We start from the raw sequence: 15,422 nt of genomic DNA, 5'->3' as shown, positions 1-15,422 counted from the left end.
TGAATATCCTATGAAAAATAAAAACTAATCTTCCTCAATGGTTTACAGAAAATTACAGATTTACATCCACATATACAATGAACCCTTGAAATTAAGCAACAACTTGGGCAATATATTTAAATCTGGGGCTTGAAAAAGTCTTTAAAATTCGACATATACAGATTCCTTGTCTGAGTAGTATCTTTTTTTGAAAGAACATGTCCCCCTTTCTGGTAGGAGATAAGAAAAAATGGCAACTTCCTGATTCCTATCATATTTTTAAGCTGTAATATATCACTCATTTCAAAAACTTTCCAACGCCTTAAGAAAAACTGAAACCTGCAAGTTGAGGAATTACGTGAGGCCAAGAAGACAGTTTGCTTCACCATCCATATAATTTAGTCAAAGGTCGCTTACCTCCTCCAAATACCTGCTCGTCACCATTCAACAACACACCTGGCCTCATGGCTCTCGCTAGTAAGGCATGTCCTTTAGGCCACAAATTGGGCCAGAAACAGCACTTAATGAAATAGATATACACTAATTTGATTCAGTTTATTGACTCTATGTAAAATCCGCCAAACTAGGGTGGGGAACAGGTGGTGGAGGACTTGATAAGGGAGTTAAAACAGACCATCTCTCTACAATCTCTTCAACTCTAACATCCAAAGAAATGGTTGCTCCACCTGCAGCTACAGAGCTAGTTCTAAAGGTATACGCCAGAAAGGCAGGGCAGGACGGGAAGGAGAAGGGTGCTCTCTTCCAGGTAATTTTTTTAAAGGTTCTCTCTCCTTTTGGTATCTGTGCCTACATGTATTTAAGTGACCGACCAGGTACTCTCACGAAAGAAAAGACAAATGAACACACAGGTGGCCAGGATGATTTTATGATGTTCTCCAACAACCTGGCTTCCTTTCAGAGTGGCAGACCACTCGGCTCATTTAAAATGCTCATTTTTCAAGAAACAGGTACACAGACGCAATCTTACTCAAATCAAACATTACACTGAGCTTGTTACATGTCCTATGGGCCATAATGCAGAATTACAACAATTGCGGTTTTAAAAAACTACGCTACGTTTTATGTGTTCTTACCTCTTAAAGCCAAAACACATAAGAATAAAAACCAGACAATAATTCTAATGGTGTAGCCAGAGCCAGTTTCCTAAAACACCAAGGCAAGGCCCGGTGTCAGAATTAATCTGCACAACAGGAGAAGCACATCGTAACAATGAGAACCTGTAACAACTGAATGTACTGCACAACCAAAACTCTTAGAATGCCAAACCACCACCATTACCAAACCTATCTCTAAGTAGAAAGCATTACAAACCAACTTTGTAAAAAGGAACAAAAACTTAGGCATTTGTATTTTAAACCTTTTCCGATTTTAACAGTCACTTTGAATCCTCAAAAAACACTACCACGAACCAGAGTTGCTTAACAAATGCCACTTAATGAAACCATAATTCAGACGCATCAAAAAAAAAAAAAAACTTTAACTGCACAGAAAATAATGAGTTTACTTTCCTAATGCTCACAACTGCGTCCTGTTTTCTCAAAGTCCTGCCTTCCACAACGCTGGGAACCGAAAAAAAAAAAAAGACAACAGAAAGTTAGCCCAGAAGAAAACATTACAAAGCAGCGCTAAAGAATCAAGATCTCTTTCTTTAAAAAAGACCTTACAAGTTTCTTTTCCAGAGAAGACAAACTGACACCCATTAAAAAAAACTGCCTATTTTTGCAAATCTTTAGCCTCGCAACTTTCCAATCGCACCCATTCACAATCTACATTCAATCAGTTACGTATTTAAACTTTCAGGACAGTATTTCTCCAGGGCGCAAAACACCCAAGAGATGTCCGTGACTCCAAATCAAGGACCCCCAACTCGGAGCTACTGACCTCTCTTTTCGTCTCCCCTACACCGTGACTATTTAACAAATTGCAAGAATTAACCTAGGAGCGAGACGCGTTAAGTCACTGGCAGGCACGAGCTTTGCCAGTAAGAAGACAGTGAAGAGTGTTTCTAAGTCTGCGCGCTCCCGAGGACCAGCGCTCGCTCCTGAGCCAGTGCGCGCACCCCAGGGGCAGTGTGCAAGCTCGGGGTGCAGTGTGCGCGCTCCCGGGGCAGTGTGCAAGCTGGGGTGCGCGCGCTTCCGGGGGCAGTGGGCAAGCTCGGGGTGCAGTGTGCGAGCTCCCGGGGACAGTGGGCAAGCTCGGGGTGCACTGTGCCAGCTTGGGGGGAACAGTTTGCAAGCTCGGGAGGCAGTGTGCACGCCCCCGGGGGCAGTGGGCAAGCTTGGGGTGCAGTGTGCGCGCTCCCGGGGGCAGTGGGCAAGCTGAGAGTCCAGCGTGCGCGCCCCCGGCCACAGTGCGCGCTCTCGCCCCCCTGGCGCCCAGAGCCCGCGCTCTCACGTCCCGCGATGGCCCCAGCACCGGACCCCGACCAGCGCTCGGCTCGGCCATCACCATTCCGTTCACGTCTCCACCGGCTCCGTCCCGCCGCCCCCTCCCGGGCCGCCGACCCAGCGCTCCGCTGAACTTTCCAAGTGGGAAGGCGCCGGAGCCACCACTCCTTCCTGCGGGGCTTTCTTCCATCCGATTTTCGGGAGCACCGGGAGGAACACGGTCCCGAGCGGAACAATCCGGGAAAGCACCCACGAAGCCAGCTGCAGGCCGCCCGGGCCCCCCACCCACGGCGCAGCGCTGCGCCCCCGCCCGCCTCCGGCCCGCAGAACTTGGTTCACATCAAACTTACAGCCAAGTTGGCCCCAAGTGGCGACGGCGCTCTCGGGGCGCCCACCTGCCCGCCTCAGCGCGCCCCCGAGCGGCGGGCGGCTCTGTCCGGGTCCTCGCCCGCCCCACAGGTCCGCATGGTGTCTGCACCCCGACCTCGCCACCCGCGCCCGCGGAGCCACACCGCGGCGGAGCCACACCGCGGCGGACTCCGCCGCTCTCTCGCCCGCCGGCCGGCGCCTTACGCACCCGGCGCGAGAAGTATCCCTCCGCCCGCGGCCACGCCCCCGCGCCGGCGCTCGTTTCCCGGGCGCCGAACTCGAGCCCGCACCTCCCGCGGCCGCAGTCCGGGTTCGGGCGCCGCCAGCACGCGCTCCCCGCCGGGCCCGGGTCCCCCGCAGCCAGCAGCCCCCCCGCAGCCAGCGGCCCCCCCGCCAGCCAGCGGCCCCCCCCGCCAGCCAGCGGCCCCCCCGCCAGCCAGCGGCCCCCCCGCCAGCCAGCGCCCCCCCCCAGCCAGCAGCCCCCCCCCAGCCAGCAGCCCCCCCCCAGCCAGCAGCCCCCCCTCCAGCCAGCAGCCCCGGGCGGGGAGGAGCCGAGCGAGCGCCGGGTGGTCCCGGCCGCCGAGCGGAGCAGCTCCAGGCTCGTCTCCGTGCCCATGTTAGGTATGGCCACCCCCGACGCTGGCGCGAGGAATTCCTGGGGAATGCGCCCTGCTCGGAGAGGGGACGCGTTAGCTCCGCTGCAGGAATAAAGGGCAAAGCGCATAAGGCCCAAGGAAGACGCTTCCCGGCCAACCTTGGATACACGCTCTAGAACCCCTGGGGAATCTATCTCTAAGTCTGCATCTGAACGCCTCGCTTTGGGGTCCGCAGTTGCCGGGTGGAATAAAACCTTCCAAAAGGTCTCAAAGGAATCCGGTTACACCGGAATCCACTTCCTCCTCCAGTCTACACTCAGGTCCCCGAGAGTGAATGCGCTTCCCCCGCGACCTCTGCGCAGTGCTGGGAAGACCCCGCACCTCCCCGACCCGGTTACGCCGGGGTTCGGGCCCCAGTGCCGGGTGCGCTGGCGGCCACCCCCACCCGGCTCGGAGGGACAAAGGCTGCTGCGCTGCCTCGTGCGCCCCCCCGGCCGGCAAGTCCGCGCCGAGGGCCCCGTGAGCCCGCCTAACGCGAACCTGCAGGCTCCCTCGGGAAAAGGGGGAACCCCGGCCCTGCAGACGTCCCGCTCCGGGAGCTCCCCGCGCGCAGAGCTCGGCCCGGCGTCCCGAGCTGTGCGCCCATCCCTGGCGCGGGCAGAGCTCCCGGAGCGGGCTCGGCGCCGTGGACACTCCAAGCCCGAGCGCTCCGCGGCGCTGGGACGCAGTTCGCAGAAGGGGACGGACAAAACCTCGGAAAGTTTGTGCGGCTGGAAATCTGAGGACAAAGAGGTCTGGCTTCCCTGGGACCGGGAAAGTGTAGGGGAAACCGCGAGGCAGAGAGGGGCGAACGAGTCTAACGTTAAGAGAGAATTACCTTGGTTCCGAGTTAACGCAGTCATCCTTCAAGCCATTTTAATGGGGACTGAAAAATAAAGGTGTCTAGCAGATTATGACGAGGAAGAAAAAATACGTGCAGAACGAGTGGGCTAGTTTGTAGCACGAAGTGTGTGTGGTGTATTCTCTACACACTAAGTAGAATACACACACATTCACAAGCCCAACACACAACCCCAGCTTCCACGGCCAGGGCCATAACTGCGCTAAGTGATCCTGGCGTTGCACGTCAATCTCATACATGTAACACCTCGAAAGGAGGCGAGCTGATCTCCCAATTCAACCAATTTGCTCCCCTCGCCAAAACCTCTTAGCAAAACACAACCACACAAGGACGCAAGTCCATTTGCGGCGAGGGGCCGGTGCAGGGGGGGAATAAGTGAGGAAAAACGGAAGAAAAGTAAAAACATGCTTCGTAACATAAAACACTTAATTTTTTTCCAATGGAACCAAAAGATTCCTCAAGAAAATCACCGTTCATAAACACAAAAATCACGCTTATTGGGGCTAAAACATCTGCTGGGAAATCCCGAATTTCCAGGTTCACTGAGAAACCTAATCGCCTGAAAGAAGTTGCACTTTCATCGCCAAGAGCCAGAGGTTTTTACCGATCCTTTAGACCCAATGGAACGAAATGGAGGTGTCTTTTTGGCTACCCTGGAATCACCGTTACATGAAAGAGCAACGTGCTTCAAGTCCCAAGTTTGTCCTTAAGTAGCCGACCCTCTTTAACCCTGTCCCATAACAGTCGTGGAAATTAAGGGGTTGGGGGAGGCTTCTCGAAGGAAAAACGCTTTCCTCCAGCACCCGCTCCGTTCCAATGCACCCGAGCTGCTACAGATTTGGAAATCGATTAAAGAGTGGGCCCAGGAGGGTGGTAAGTGGTGGCGGGAGTGGTGGCGGTGGGCCTAGCGCCCACGTCGCGGGAGCCCCAGGCAGGTCCAAGTTCGCCGTCCGCGCGCCACGGGGCAGGAAGCGCGCCTTGCCGAGTGTCCGGACTAGAGGGCGCTGCGCCACTGCGGATCACCGGGCTGCCGATGCGCACTCCCTGGGCACCATTTCTGTAAGTTGCATTGGAAATATTGCACAAACAGCTTCTCAGCTCCTCAAGTTCTTCCGAACAGCGCTCTGCATGTATTTCATGATTTCCAAAAGCTACGCGTACAGATCTTTCACTCCCGAGCGGTGCACAGCCAGAGGGTGTGCAGCTTCCTGAGCCGAGAGCCTGTGCGAGGCACACGCTTCCCTGCCCCGCTTAGAGCCAACCCCCCCACGTAATTTCATTTACCTTGAAACTTAAATACAAAAAGGCAAGCAGTAAACAAAAAACTCACCAGCCCGGTGGAGTCTCCGACGCTCCGCCTTGACGTCCCCGGCAGCTCCGTAAGGCCCACGCGGTTAGATACTCCCTGAGAGCCGAGTCTCAGGTCCCAACTTTGCCTGCCTCCGATCTTTCAGCGTGTCCCCAAGCAGAGTGCCATCCGCCCGCGCTGCCGGGACCCGGGCGGCCGCATCTCCGGAGCCTTCCGTCCAGGGCGAAGCTGCAGCGCCAAAGGCAGGCGAACACCGTGCGCGAGGGCCGGAGACGGGCCGAGGAGGAGCCAAGTTTGCCCGGACACGTCCGGGCAGCCAGCTGCCGAGTTGGGGAGTCGCGCCGGGAGCCGCGGCGGATCGCTGCCTCTTCGGCCACCCCGCCCCGCGGAGGCGCTGGGGGAGGGGCGGTGACGTCACGCCCCGCCTCGCCCCCGCCCCGCCCCCACCCCGGCGCGGACCCGGCTCTCCGGCGGGTCCGGGGCGCAGGCAGTCGGGCTGCGGGCGCGCAGGGGCGCGGGCTGTGCGGGCGCCGCGGCTCCTGTGCGCGCTCCCGTGCGCGCCGAGCGCAGGCCTCCCCAGGACTCCGCGCCTGGCGACTGGGGACCGCCCCGCGCACCTCTCGGGCTTGCTTTCTCTCCCTCCCGCGGCGTCTCCCGCGCCGTTGACCGCAGGTGATGCGCTTCGTCTTCTGCGGCTGAAACTCGTCGCGACGTGTCTCCGGCCCGGTTTGTGTAGGGCGGAAGCGCGGGCAGTCTCTGTGGACTGGACTGGACAGCTTGGACTTGGTAGCCCTCCAACTTCTGGATGTGATATATTTTAAGTATTGTTTTTGCTCGAGCGCTGTTTGTGGACTTTGTGTTGAAAATCACGGAGCCATATTTTAACTTAGAAATCCTTTCCAAATGCGCCTACGTTTTTAGACCGTAATCCAAAGCATAGAAGGTTCGGGGGGCGGAGGGAGAGATGGGGGCGGAGCCAATGCCTAACGTTTCTGGGGGTCTTCCTTCCATAGCGATTAGGCTAGTAGTACACGAAACAGTGGTCCGCTGGTAATGTAGACTAAGACAGATGCAAACACTGTTAAAAGTTTAATTTGTAAATGAATGCATCGTCCAGACTCCAGGGAAGCATCTGCTGTGGAATATTTTTTAATACCACTAAAGTACCAAAATATCTCCTAAACAGAGTGAAATGCCCAGGGAGCCATTTCTATGAGTTGACGCTGTCCCCAAAAGGTTGGTGTTAAAATTTGGATGCTCCCTGGAAGGCGAGGGAGAGGGGAGGTTTGTTAATACGTTTGCATCCACTGATTTAAGCCTGCTGGCCAGTTGAGCTGGTCGTTCACTTTTGAAAGGTGAAGAGCAGAACCGTGAGGGGAACAGGCAAGGAGTTAACAGTTCAGAGAAAAAAGGGTGAGCCATTGGATTCTCACTTTGTGTCCATCATTAAAATGTGCGCTTAGTCTGCAGGAAGTCGTATCAGTTTTCTCATCTGTGATATGGGAGTATATGCCTCATATGCTAAGTAATAATAATAAATTCGTATTTTCATCTATACCAGAAATACTTATTGAACACCATTTATTTGCCAAAGAGATCACATTCTTTCGTGCAGTCAGCAGTTTTTACTGAGCATCACATACAGTGTCTAGCGAGCACACACAGCAACAGCCGCCCCCGAGTGGACTCTGACTCAGGGTATCACACGTGCGTCAAAGTAGAGTGGGGCTCCACAGGGTTTTCAGTGGTCGATTTTTTTAGGCACTAGATGGAGAGGCCTTTCTTCCGAGGTCCCTGTGGGTGGACTGGAAAGAACCTCCAATCTTTCTTTTAGAAGCTGAGCCAGTTAACTGTTGGCCCCATTCAGGGAATCTTCAGTAAGCCCATAATAAAAACCAAAATAATAGGTACTTAATTTTTTTTTTAATTAATATTATTAGTTATCTTACCTTCCTCCCACTGTTTGTAGTGTCCCTGTATTTTCATCTATAAAATTAGGCAGGGTTGCAGCAAGGTTGGAGCCCTGTGGCATAGTGGATAAGACCTCGGCTGCTAACCAAAAAAGGTTGGCAGTTCCAGTCCACCAGCCACTCTTTGGAAACACTATGGGGCAGTTCTACTCTGTCCTATAGGGTCTCTCTGAGTCAGAATCGACTCAGAGGCAGCAGGTTTGGTTTGTTTGTTTTTTGTTTTACAGCAAGGTTATCACCCGTGATTCAAGGCACACTTTGATTTGGAAGGGGGGGAGAGGAAGAGCACCGGGAGGCTGAGAGAAGCAGGGCTGTGGGAAAGGACCTTTGAGGCCCCTGCAGACCCAGGGGCAGCCGGAAGGTGCCAGATTCCTGGGGAGGGAGGAGGGAATGAAGAGAAAAACTGACTTTAAAGGCCAGCCTGTCTGCCGAGCAGACTTCTCCAGCTTCACTGTTTCAGTTATACAGACTCAATCCTTTGATGTCACTAGTTAAACTAGAAAGTGACTAGTATTACAAGTTCCTGTAATGGATACACGTAAATTCATCCCAAGATGCCGCTGTGCTAGTCCATTTGGTTTGCTGTACTTCTCTGTAGTTGTCCTACAGAGATCAAATTATTTCTATACAAAAAAGAAAAACACAAATGAAAGAAACAGATTTCTAACAGTTGGTAGTACTAATCAAAATAACTAGTTTTTATTTTTATTTTTTTAAGTGAGAAAGGCAGAAAAATCTTAGCAAAACTTGTACACGAATAGATAGCTGCATTCCATTTCGTTTGACTCCTGGTGACCTTATGTACAACAGAACAGCAGGTTGCCCTGTAGGGCATCATCCTCAATCTCCAACATGTTCCAGTCTGTCCCTGCGGGGGCTGCCCCAGTCCATCTCTGGCCGTCTCCTTCATCAAACATGACTTCCTCCAGCAACTGATTCCTCCTGATGGTGTGTCCAGAGCGAGCGAGACAGTGTTCTCCTGTGACCCATATGGGTAATCTTTAGGACGTTACCAGGCCTTTCTTCCCAGTCTGGAAGCACCTCCAAAACATGTCCACCATGTTGACTCTGAGTCACCACAGTGACTCTGCTGTATTTGAAATACTGGTGGAATGGCTTCCAGTGTCACAGCAACAAGGAAGCCATCACAGCACAACGAACTGACAGACAGGCGGTAGAACAAAACCTCAGGACCTGTCCAATATGGTAGGTAGCCACTAGCTACTTGAGCACCTTTTCAAGTACCCAACGTCCACATGCTTCTAGTGGCTATCGTGCGGTCAGCACAGAATAAAGAACTTTTTCATCATCTCAGAGTTTCGTCAAACAATGCTGCTACAGCCAAACCAAAACCAAACCCGTTGCATCAAGTTGATTCCGACTCACAGGAGGACAGTAGAACCACCCCATAGAGTTTCCAAGGAGTGCCTGGTGGATTCGAGCTGCTGACCTTTTGGTGAGCTGGCATAGCACTTAACCACTACGCCCCCAGGGTTCCCAGTGCTGCTGTAGACCGTTTAAATCTTTCCTGTTGTTTTTAAAAGGTTGTAATGAATCAGAATTGACTCTACAGAAATGGGTTTGGTTTTGTTCTCACTTTTTACAATCTCAATGCATCCTATATTGAATCACTTCTAAAATATGAAGAAAAAAAAAGCCAGAATCACAGAAGGATTCACTCATTCGAAAGTATCAAGTACCAACAATGCACTAGGTGAAATTACACCTGACTCAAAATTTAATGCGGTGTGTGTGTAATGATTAACAAATATTGGCGTGGCTTAACGTGGCCTTTTAGTTGCTTTCCATTCCATCTTTGCTGAGCACTAAAACCAGGGGAAATCAGCAGTGATTTAAACAAGAAAGTATTCTGTTAAGATGCTTTTAGGACTAAACAATTACAAGTCGGCTGACTTCTTGCATCCCGCCCTCTCTCTGTTCTTTTCACTGCTTTCTCGTCTGCCCCCTGCTGCCTGCACTTCCTAGAGGTGACACTGTTCAGCCCCTCCCACTTCCCCACACTTTGGAATTAGTTTACACTTTGAATTCAAATACAGCAATCCTGGGGTCACTTTTATTCCCCAAGGGGGCCATTAGACGAGACAACTAGGCAATCTGATAAGAATCAGTAACTGTGGGTATGAATATGCTAATATTCCTCTATTCCTGGTGTGTTATAACAAGGGCTTCTTCAAGCCATAGCTTAACAATAAAATTTTATTCTAATGGCGAAATTCCAGATGCTATAGCAAGTCAGTTTGGAAGACATTTGGAGACATTACAAATCACCTGCTGGATGGCTAACCATGAAAAAAACAAATAAAAGTAATAATCAAAAAAAGTGGGACAAAGTGCATCTTCACTTTACAGATAAATACATAGTGGAATAGAGGAGTTGGAGACTTTCTATCCTTATGAATATAAGGTCAACATCCCCAAATGGTTTGTGGTGGGATAGATATAATTCTTGTGGTGATTTCCAAGTCATTTATTAAAGGATTCCGCCTCTACCTTTTTGAATGGTAAGCAGCGAATCATCCAGAAAGACCTGGGGTCAGAAGACTATTTTGAGCCTTGTCTTTACCACATAAAGTCTGACTTATTTGTTTATTCACTAAATGTAGGGAATCTCACTTTTCTCTATAAGGGTCATCTATAGAATGGATTTAAAAAAAAAAAAAAAAAAACTATCTCACCGGTTGTGAGAGATACCAGTAAAAAATGGTGATAATAAGTACTCAAGTGGATTCCAACTCATTCTGACCCCATATGGCAGAGTAGAACTGCCCCATAGGGTCTTTGGTGGTAATCTTTATGGGAGGAGATTGCCAGGTCTTTTCTTCCTGGGAGCCACTGGTGAGTTAAAACCACGACCTTCTGGTTAGCAGCACAGAAGTCCTGTTTATGCTGTCAGGACTCCTTCCAATATCATTATTCTCCCCAAACTTGCCCATAATTTCATACCCCGCGACTCACTAGCGTCTCAGCTGTGACTCTTTGTAGAACCAGCAGTAACAAGTAACATTGGTTTAGTGCCAGTTACACTCCAGACTCCATTCCAACTTCTTACAAAAACCTACAAGATATCAGCAATTAATACCCCACCCCCATTTTGCAGATAAGAATTGAGAATTAGGTAGATTGGATATCTCACAGTGGGTCCCCAGTGGAACAGAAACCTAAGGCCAGCTGTCTCCTGAGCAACACTCTCATCTGCTGTAACACACTAGCTTCTACAGGTTGCACCTCCTTGTACCAGGTATTAACCAAGGCCGCTTTGTATCAAAGGTCAGCAATGTGGTCTAAGAAGCAGCCTAGGGGCAGAGCAGAGAAACTGTCAAGCGGTGGCTGGAGGAAGAAACTCCTTTTTAGCAGCTGCGCTGAGTAATACTGTTTAAAAGTGAGTCCCTTAATCCCAAACAAGGAGCATCACTGCTTATGTGTGTTTAGAAATCTCGGTATAATAGTACACCCATTATCTGTTTGCATTACGTATTTTCCTGTGTAGATATGCATACTCTTAAACACATTTCTTTTCAATTCAGAGTTGTCTTCTGGCTTTTAACTCATTTAGTCTGAACAGCAAAAAAATACACACGAGTGTTTCTCCATGAATTCTGGCAAGGACTATCTCACAGAATTTCACGACCAGCATTTCAATTTACACTTTGTGTTTCCCTTTCCTGGTCTAGTTCCATGAGTGTCTCTTTATCCCTCCAGTTCTGCTTTCTGTTTCACTCACGCTCTCACTTATGACAACACGTAGTTTTAGCCTTGGAATATTCCCACCATCTATACTTTTTACTATTAAAAAACAAGCAAACAAACCAAACCCACTGCCAACAGGTCGACTCTATAGGACAGAGTAGAGCAGCCCCCACAGGGTTTCCAAGGAGTGGCTGGTGGATTCAAACTGCCAACCTGACCTTTCGTTTAGTAGCCGAGCTCTTAGCCACTACGGCACCAGGGCTCCCTCTTTTTCCTTTCCTTTTTACTATTCAGGCTCATCCATTTTCCTGGCAGAATTTTTTGGTTGCGAAGGCTAATCGTAGATAGAAACCGGATAGGTAGACAGCTGCTGTCGGGCGGACTCCAGCTCATGGTGACCTTATGTGCAGCAGAACAAAACTCTGCCCAGCCCAGCATCATCCTCACAATGCCAGCATGTTAGGGCCCATCACTGCAGCTACTGTGCCAATCCATCTCACCAACCGTCTCCCATGCCCTCCTGACCCTCTGTGTCACCAAACATGGTGTTCTCCTTCAGCAATGGATCCTTTCTGATGAGCTGTCTAAAGCAAGTGAGTAGGACATTGTTCTGTTGTGATCCATAAGGTTTTCATTGGCTAGTTTTTGTAAGTAGATTACCAGGCCTGTCTTCCTACTCTGTCTTAGTCTGGAAGCTCTGCTGAAACGTGTCCACCATGGGTGACCCTGATGGCATTTGAAAGCTGGTGGCATAGCTTCCAGCATCACAGCAACACACAAGCCTTCACAGTATGACAAACGGACAGATGGGTAGTGGACATAGAAATTAAAAGGAACCCATTGGGAAATGAGGTGTGTGACAGACCTTTGGTTGTCCTCCCACCCTCCCCCCAACATTCTTTATATAACAGATGATCTATCTAAGTCCATTGTAGAGGTTCTATAAAAAAAAAAAAAAGGGACCCCCCAAAAAACAAACCCGTTGCTGTCAAGTTGTTTTCGACTCATAGCAACCCTATAGGACAGAATGGAACTGGGTTTCCAAAAAGTGGCTGGTGGATTTGAACTGCCAGCCTTTTGGTTAGCAGCCAAACACTTAACCACTATACCACCAGGACAGGTGGACTAATGCTGACCAATGAGCTGTTAAAGGAAGTTTGCTGGAAGCTTCTGGGGAAAATTTCCTCCCTCTTAAGACAGTAATTATGAGCCAGAATCCACTCCGTGGCAACAGGTTTAAGAAAGTAAGGGAGCCCTGGTGGTGCAGTGGTTAAGAGCTCAGGCTGCTAACCAAAAGGTTGGCAGTTCGAATCCAACAGCTGCTCCTTGGAAACCCTATGAGGCAGTTCTACTCTGTCCTATAGGATCCCCTTTTGTGTGTGTTTGTGTAATTTATCAGACTTGGAAGCATGGGTTCAACTGACTGTCTCGAAATTGATTTGTACGGTGGACTGCAGAGATGTGTAGTGAACCGGCTGCGCCCACGATCGTGCGATGGACCGCGGAGACGGGCAGTGAACCGGCTGCGCCCACAGATTCCTTAACCACTCAGGACACTGCTGATTCATCCACCTGGTGTGTTGGAGACAGTTCAAACCTGAGTGTTTCTTGTTAGGTGCCGTCAAGTCGGTTCTGATTCATAGTGACTCTGTGTACGACAGAAGAAAACACTGCCTGGTCCTGCACCATCCTCGCAATTGTTGTTATGCTTGATCCCATTGTTGCAGCCACTGTGTCAGTGCATCTCTTTGAGGGTCTTCCTCTTTTTTGCTGACCCTCTGCTTTAGCAAGCATGTTGAACTTCCCCAGGGACTGGTTCCTCCTGATAACATGCCTAAAGTACAAAAGAGAAAGCCTCATCGTCCTCATTTCTAAGGAGCACTCTGGCTGTACTTCTTCCAAGATGGATTTGTTCTTCTGGCAGTCTATGGTATATTCAATATTCTTTGCCAACACCACAATTCAAAAACATCATTTCTTCTTTGGTCTTCCTTATTCATTGCCCAGCTTTCCTATGCGTATGAGACTATTAAAAATACCATGGCTTGGGTCAGGCACATCTTAGTCCTCAGAGTGACATCTTTGCTTTTCAACACTTTTGCAGCAGATTTGTCCAATGCAATACGTCATTTGATTTCTTGACCATTGCTTCCATGGGCATTGATTGTAGATCTAAATAAAATGAAATCCTTGACAACTTTAATATTTTCTCCACTTATAATTGTCCAGTTGTGAGGTGCTTTATGCTGAAGTGTAATCCATACTGAAGACTGTGGTCTTTGACCTTCATCAGTAAGTGCTTCAAGTCCTCTTCACTTTCAGCAAGCAAGGTTGTGTCATCTGCATATTGCAGGTTGTTAATGAGCCTTCCTCCAATCCTGATGCCAAGTTCTTCTTCATATAATCCAGTTTCTCAGATTATTTGCTCAGCATACAGATTGAGTAAGTATGGTGAAAGGATACAACCGTGATGACACCTTTCCTGACTTTAAACCACACAATATGTTTTAGGCTGGGTTCTCAAGAGAAGCAAAATCAGTAAAGAGTATAAGTATATATATAGAAAAATTTATATCAAGGAAACAGCTTGTGCAATTGTAGAGGCTGGAACGTCCCAAGTCCATGGATCAGGATAAAATCCTCTCCCAATTCAAGAAGCTACAGAAGCTGGCGAACCCAAGATCGGCAGGTCGGGGAGCAGGACTCTTGCTCCTAAACTGTGAAGATCAGTGAATCACAAGATCAACAGGTAAGCTGCTAGCTCAAGTCCCAAGAACCAGAGGTCAGACTGCAAGAGGCAGCTGCTAGATCCAGAACAAGCCAAAGCCTTGGCAAGGTGAGCGGGGAAGAAGTAGGTGGTGGAGAGAATGAAGGCTGAGGGGGCAGTGAACCACCACAGGCCTTGCCCCTGCCAGTACTAGTCAGCAGATTGCATCATGGGGGTGACCACATATCAAATTTCAACAGGGAAGCAATCACAACATTATACAACTGCCAAAACACTGAGAATTATGGCCCAACCATGCTGACACACAGTCTTAACCATCACACAGTATCCCCTCGTACTGTTTGAATGGCTGCCTCTTGATCTATGTACAGGTTTCACATGAGCACAATTAAGTGTTCTAAAATTCCCGTTCTTCAAAATATTATCCATAATTTGTTATGATCCACACAGTTGAATGCCTTTGCACAGTCAATAAAACACAGGTAAATATCTTTCTGGTATTCTCTGCTTTCAGCCAGGATCCATCCGACATCATCAAAGACATCCCTGGTTCCACATCCTCTTCTGAATCCAGCTTGAATTTCTGAAAGTTCCCTGTTGATATATGCCGCAGCTGCTTTTGAATGTTGAATGATCTTCAGCAAAATTTTACTTGCTTGTGATATTAATGATATTGTTCAATAATTTCTGCATTCTGTTGAATCACCATTTTTTTTTTTTTTTTTGAATGGGCACTAATATGGATCTCTTCCAGTTGGTTGGCCAGGTGGCTGTCTTCCAAATTTCTTGGGACAGATGAGTGAGTGCTTCTAGCATTTCATCTGTTTGTTGAAACATCTCAATTGGTATTCTTTGAATTCCTGGAGACTTGTTTTTCACCAATGCCTTCAGTGAAGCTTGGACTTCTTTCTTCAATACCGTTGGTTCTTGATCATATGCTACCTCCTGAAATAGTTGAGCATCGACCAATTCTTTTTGGTACAGTGACTCTGTTTATTCCTTCCATCTTCTTTTGATGTTTTCTTGCATCGTTCAATATTTTGTCCATAGAACTCTTCAATATTGCAACTCAAAGCTTGAATTTTTTTCTTCACGTCTTTCAGCTTGAGAAATGCTAAGCATGTTCTTCCCTTTTGGTTTTCTAACTCCAGGTCTTTGTACATTTCATTATAATACTTTACTTTGTCTTCTTGAGCCGCCCTTTGAAATCTTCTGTTCAGTTCTTTTACTTCATCATTTTTTCCATTCCCTTTAGGTACTCTTATGACATTCCCTTTGGTCTTTGAGAAGGTACTGAAGAAATGGGTTAAAGATCAGAGGGGGGGAGATCAGTATTACTTGGATAAAAAGTCTGATCCTTCACAAAAAGCTTCACAGATACTAAGTCCTGAGAACCATGCTTTGAGCAAATATGAATCAGTGAGATGAAGAGAGGAAGGCTATTGGGTGCTCTT

General features: G+C 48.9%; 1 protein-coding gene across 6 annotated transcripts in view; it reads right to left on the bottom strand.

The window, feature by feature from the left end:
- FAT1 (FAT atypical cadherin 1) overlaps positions 1 to 5,920 on the bottom strand; it is a 142,636-nt gene extending 136,716 nt beyond the window's left edge. For 5 of the 6 annotated variants that reach the window (XR_007514836.1, XM_049865164.1, XM_049865167.1 and 2 more), the window contains exon 1: positions 5,584 to 5,920. The gene's annotated coding sequence lies outside the window, so the exon portion shown is untranslated. Of the gene's footprint in view, positions 1 to 2,737; positions 2,935 to 5,583 lie in introns of those variants that run through there. The other variant, XM_049865165.1, reaches the window with a different exon arrangement.
- Between the last annotated feature and the right edge of the window lie 9,502 nt (positions 5,921 to 15,422).

Source organism: Elephas maximus, chromosome 22 (assembly GCF_024166365.1).
Source record: "Elephas maximus indicus isolate mEleMax1 chromosome 22, mEleMax1 primary haplotype, whole genome shotgun sequence".
NCBI lineage: Eukaryota > Metazoa > Chordata > Mammalia > Proboscidea > Elephantidae > Elephas > Elephas maximus.
The sequence above is the reverse complement of the archived record's forward strand: the minus strand, read 5'-3'. Positions and strand labels throughout refer to the sequence as shown.